The sequence below is a fragment of the Grampus griseus genome, assembly GCF_964374135.1.
Source record: "Grampus griseus genome assembly, chromosome: 12".
NCBI lineage: Eukaryota > Metazoa > Chordata > Mammalia > Artiodactyla > Delphinidae > Grampus > Grampus griseus.
The window spans coordinates 23,065,080-23,071,439 of NC_139006.1; positions in this window are offsets into that span (position 1 = coordinate 23,065,080).

The window sequence follows — 6,360 nt, forward strand, 5'->3', positions numbered from 1 at the left end:
ATAAAGAGCTCCATCCCCAGAGGGCAGCACCCTTAAAGCTTCGGCACAAGCCTCCTCACATTTTTTCTATCAATAGAGGCAATAGGAGGTGTCTCTGTTGGGGAGCACATTTTGTTTTTTTCACATGTCAGTAGATTATGGACATCGTTTTGTGATCACAATGAGTTTTAAATTGATCTGTTCTGCAGGTATTTACTGAGCACCTGCACTGTGCCCAGCACTGGGGTGCCTGATGCCCGGTGCACGGAGCTCGGGCTCTCAGTGCTGGACGTGAGAGAGGAGCAAGCTGACAGCTGCAGATGCTGTGATAGAGGACACACTGGCAGGGCTTCCTGGAGCACAGAGAAAACACCTGATCCAGCCTGGAGGCGGGAGGAGCGTGGCCAGGGAGACTTGCTGGGGTAGGGGGCCCCAGCGGCAGAAGCTACAGTGCGTTTTCCAATTTCCAAAGGCAGTTAGTTCCCTTTCTCCCTGGGTACATGGCTAAACTACATTTCCCATTCTCCCTTGCAGTTCAGTGTCCTCACGTGACTGAATTCTGGCCAGTGGAATATGAGCAGAATGAGCAGATAAAGGGCCTCCAAAGACATCGGCTACAGAATATTCTGTGGAACCACTGCTCCTGTGAACCATTCCCTGACTGATGGGCATCCATGCTGTTTGTTCAGTGCGCACACATAGGAACAGGGCTCTGGCAGAGATGGTGGTGGAGTGAGGGTGTCTTAGGGCTGTTTCCTGTGGCTGGAAGGGAATCTTACGGGGACAATGGAGGAGACTTTAAGAATAGAGCAGAAAGACTCTCCCTACAGTGCTTAGAATGCATATTTGACAGCAACTGTTATAGCTCTAAAAGTGTCCGTCCTCAGACCCAGCACTTCTACCTGTGGAAATTTGTTCAAAGAAGAAAATCTAACAAGAGATCTGAGACGGAGCACAAAGATGTTCATTGTAGTATTATTTAGCGAAGGGGAAAAATAGAAACAACTTAAGTGTCCAACAAGAGGGGATGGTTAAAAATATGTGACATTCATCCAAATGGTCTAATATGTCCTCATTAAAATGATGCCCATAATATATAATGAAGTAAAAAAACACATATATACACACATATATGTACACACATACACGCACATAAATATATACTTACACACATATAATTTTGTTTTACAGTTGTGTGACCACGGCAGGCATGCTGCCCTCTCTGAACCTCAGTGTCCTAAAATGGGGAAGAGACAGCAAGGGTCTGGGACCAAGAAGAAGCTGGAAAGTGTGAGCTGCACAGTTGAAGGTGCAGATGGAGAGGTTGGCCCTCCATCCAGGAGCGCTGGGGGACTGACTTGCAAGAATCTGGAAGCTTCCCCCCTCTGAGACCCTCTGGAGGGGGTGCTGGAGTAGAGATGGGGAGGATCTCCCGAGGGGCACTTCAGCTTTCAGGACCACCTCCAAACTTGTCAAGGAGCCCTGACAGCTTGCTCCTACTGCCCCCTTGGCTGGGGGAATGGCTGCAGCTGGGTACCAGGCCTGGCAGCTGATTAAGAAGGCAGTGTTCTTTGATGACTAGAAAACTTTTTGATCTTGCAGGGTCAATCACCTATTTCCACGGTTCCAAATGGCAACCACACAGACACGCTTAGTGTCACCTGCTAGCTCATGTGACGGCGGGGACACCGAGGCTCAGAACTACGAGCAAGCCCACAGGTCTTGCCTCGCTGCTTTGTCCAGGCAAAATCACCACCCCTCCTGATGGCAGATTTGAGTCGCCCCAAAGTAGCTCTAACTGAAGAGTGGCAAAACACATGTTAAGCAAGTAGTCAGTCCCTTCTTTATTAGCTTCAAAATCACTGAGAAGCCCTCAGGTGAGTATGTGAGAGTTGGTAGTATCATTCTCCTTACCTTCTAGCATGACTGAAATGTTTTTTAAAGGGATATCATGCACTTGTTTGCATAAAAATATGTAAAATATAAAGGTTTTTTAAAAGGTGCTGAGCACTTGCTATGCACAATGCCCTGGATCTGCCCGCCCGCCTCACTAATCCTGGAGAGGTCTGCCTATAAATCCCAGCTCCCCAGCTGGGCGACATTGGGCAGGTGACCTCCCCTCTCTGAGCCTTGGTTTCCTAACAAATGGGGATACTTCAACCTTCTCACGGGTTTGCTGTGAGGATCAAACGCGGTGAGGCATAAGGAGCCCTCTGCACACACCTCGGGTTATTATCATGACCCTTCTAGATCCACCTAGCAGGAGAGGCAGGACCCGCCAGTACCATCTCCTGGAGGGCCACCCTCCCCATCCAAGCACCCATACTTCCCATGCTCCAGACCCAAGGTCCCTGACTCCCAGATTTCACATCTGAGAAAATCAAGGCACAGAGAGAGAAGGACTTGCCTAGGGTCCCATGGCAAGTCTGGGCACCACTGGGATCAGATCTGGGGGTGCCCAAGCCACACCCCATCTCTGCCCTGGGGCTGGCAGGTAGGAAAGCATGTTTCCTCTGGAACCCCACTTCCTCTGAACCATCACTCCTCACCTGGCTATTCCCCTGACCCCAGCCTGCTGACCCCCATGGGCGCTCTGCTCCATCCTGCCCTCCCTGTCTGGAGTAGGACAGGGCTCCTAAACAGGGATGGTCCATATTCCTTGCTCAGTCTGAGGGAAGCAAGAAGCCCTTCACAAGCCTGTTGCCATGCCTGGAATTCCAACATCTGTGTATCGTTCTCCCAGGTTAATCATTGCCTCTTTCACCAGGGTGACACAATTAGTCCCTTAAAGCCTAGAGGGAAGGACACACTCCTCCCTTGCTGGATTGGACCCATGCCCTCAAATATCAGACCCATGCGCATCAGACAAGGGGATGCACAGGAGGCAGGCGTGCTTCTTTGTCCACAGGGATTCCTTCAGGCAGGGCTCTGCCCAAGTGAGAAGCAGGGAGGAAGCAGTCCGAGGTGGCAGCTGGGAACAGGGCTCTGTTGTCTCTGCTCCCAGGGTAGCAGCCTGCCCACCCCCCGAGTGTCAGGCAGAGCTGGGAGCTAGGGAGGCAAGGGGGGAGGGGTCCTGAGCTGGGGGCTGGGGGCAGCCATGGAAGGTCTAAGAGGCTAGGACCCCAGAAGGGCAGACAGATCTTGAGCAACGCTGGGGTCCTGAAATGGGGACTCGGGCAAGCCACTGAATTTGGAGTCAGTTTAGCCACATTTGAACTATGTGACCTTGGGCAAGTCACCGAATCCCCCTGAAACTCAGTTTCCCCCCTTGGATAATGGGTTAGTAACAATGCCTCCTCTGAGGGGCAAGGGACAATGCAGCAGCACATGGTCTGCTCCAGCTCAGGCCTGCCCATGGCCTTACCGTCTCTGGGCCTTATGTCACCCTCTTTGTAAAGGCAGAGGTTGGATTCTGGAACTGGACTGTCCTCCTGAGGATTTCCATGGCACCTGTCACCGGGGCAACCCAGGTGATCAGGTGTCAGGTCTGCCACCCTCTCTCCCTCCCTCCCACTGGTGTGGGTTACTGCAGCCAGATGTGTGCCCATCACCTCTCCTGCTCTAGGCAGGTGGGAGGGGGTCCCTGCTGGGAAGGAACCACAGCCTTGTTCTGTAATGTTACCAAAGCACCTTGGCTTGGCACCAACGGGGGCAGACCAAGATGGACCCCCTTTCTGAGCACTGGTCCAGGGAACAAGGGAACTGTTGGGTTACCTACGGGGCCATTCCTGGATACCAGAGTTTATCCCACTCCCACAAGCCTTTCCTTGGTGGCCTTGCCCCCTAAGCGGTAGAGGACAGGGCCTTCCCCAGGCAGAGGGGATCCATTATTTACGCTGATGCCCAGCCCCTGCTCTGACGGCCCCTCTTCTGGGGAGGGCTGGTGGGAAGAGGGAAGATCCCTGCCCCTCCTCCCCCAGGGCTCTGGCACCATGTCCAAGATTAATGATTAATGAACTCCCAGTTCCAGCCCAGCTCCAGCCCCACCCGCCCCAAGACCAAGGACTGGGTAAACCCTGGAAATGGGACCGTGGGGAAGAAACCAAGGGCCGGGCGAGCACCAACCTGCGCCACCCCCCTCCCCGCCCCCCCGCAGGCCCCAGCCTTCCCACCCTCTGTCAGCTAGGACAGGTGCGTGAGCCCCAAAGTGGTAGTGTAGCACTCCCTCACCACTCAGGTCTAGAGTCTGGCGTGCGCAGCCCCAGTTCCGGGCGTGGGCAGCGCGGGCTTGGACCCCAGGGGGTAGACTGAGGCAGGGCGCAATCTGGTGATGGGTGCTGGGCCCCCAGGACGTACCTTGTCCCCGTCCTTCTCGGGCTTGGCGTGCAGGCTCGGCCCCGGGCCGCGCCGCCCGGGCGCTTACTAAGGCGGCGGGGCGTACCCGCCGGGTCCCCCTGCTCGGCCGGGCCTGGACCATGTTCCCGCCCCCGCCGCCGCCGCAACCTCTCCGGCCAGGTGCTGCCGCCAGCCTGGCCCGGCCCCCCCGGCGCCGCGGCCAATGGGCGCCCCGGGGCCCGGCCCCCTCCCCTCCCCTCTGCGCCTGCCCGGGTCGCACAGAAGCCGCATTCAGCGCGCCGGGGCGCAGCGTCGCGCCCCCGCCGCTGGCCCAACAAGGCGCGTTTGTCTCGGATGTGCCAACGGGGCCATTGTCCTGCCGCCGGACCCTGAGGCTCGGCTGAGCTCCCAGCTCCGTAGAGGATTCGAGGGTGCCTGGGAAACGGGGTGGCGTGGTGATGGTGAGGGCAGCCCAGCTCTGGGAAAAGGGAGGAGGCTACACTAGCTGCTTAACTTTATTCACTGGAAGATACGGCCTGTGGCTCTAAAGTCAGTGCAAACTGGGGACACATTTTTAGCATCTGAAATGTGGATGAGAGGAGTAGGGGTGGTCACACCACCGGGAGGTCTCAGCTGACGCCCCCCCTCCAAGGTGCCCATCACTGAGCACAGTGCCATCAGGATGCAGGTGCCGCATTCAGGATCTGACTCTTTCCAGTCCCAGGCTTCCCTCCTTCACCCCAGAGGAGCAGGCCCAAGGATGGGGATTAGTGCCCGCCTGGAGCTGAGAATGCTCAGCTCCAGCTGTGGGCAGTGCAAAACCAGCTGGCCACCCAGTGGGGCATAAGCCACGTCAGAGCCCCACTGCCCCTGCCATTACTGGGTGACTCCGGAATGGGGAAAATTCCACGTTAGCATGACTGCCAGGGATTTTTCCATATCTTTTTTTTTTCCTATTTATTTTTGGCTGCGTTGGGTTTTCATTGCTGCGCGCAGGCTTTCTCTAGTTGCGGTGAGCAGGGGCTACTCTTCATTGCAGTGGGCGGACTTCTCACTGCGGTGGCTTCTAACGGAGCATGGCCTCTAGGCACGCGGGCTTCAGTAGTTGTGGTATGAGGGCTCAGTAGTTGTGGCTCGTGGGCTCTAGAGCGCAGGCTCAGTAGTTGTGGCGCACAGGCTCAGTTGCTCCACAGCATGTGGGATCTTACCGGACCAGGGCTCGAACCCGTGTCTCCTGCATTGGCAGGCAGATCCTTAACCACTGTGCCACCAGGGAAGTCCAGGATTTTTCCATATCTGATGGGCCCGCTCTCTGGCCTTGCCCTGGCACCCCTGCCGTGGCCCTGGGATGTACATGCACCCAGGCAGGACCAAGTTATCCCCTAGGGCTGCAGACTTTGGCTCCAGAGACCCTGACCCTGTCCCTGACTCTAGAAGACCACCCCCCCCCCACACCATGAAGCATGTCAGAGTGGAACGTAATCTCTCTCTGATACCCACAGCACACCCACGGTGAGGCCCAGTGAGACAGGAGCCCTAGGTTCTCCACTCCCTCAGCCAGAGAGCCTGCCCAAGCTCTTGCCTTCCCCCTGCACAGGGTGGGTCTGAAGACACTGCCCAAAAGAGTTCTATAGAGCCTGGGCACTTCTACAGAGTGAGGGGCAGAGGGCCAAGGCCCTCAAATGCCTAGATTTGGCAAAGGAGGAGCCCAGTTCCAAACCCATACTTCCCCATCCTGTGCCCTGCTCCTGAGAGCACTCAGCCCACAGGAGCACCCTGGGGGGGCATTCAGAATCTCCCTGCCTGACCTGGGAGGGGTTGAGTGGCCCTGGCTCTGCCATGAGGCACCGGCAGTCCAGGCAAGGGCATGTCCCCTTGGGCCTCTGCAAGGGCACTGCCAGGGTCAAGTGGGAAGCTATAAGGATGGCCCAGCCAGGGTTACAAGTCCAGCTGCTGGCAAAGCCACATTGGGGGTCATTGGCAGCTCTGCCCATAAGCCCACAAGGTAAAGCTAGGTACCCTCAACTCAGGCCCCATAGATCCTTCAGACACTGGCTTTTACCTCCCACGCTGACTCCAGCAGGAAGTGATGACAATCACGGTTGG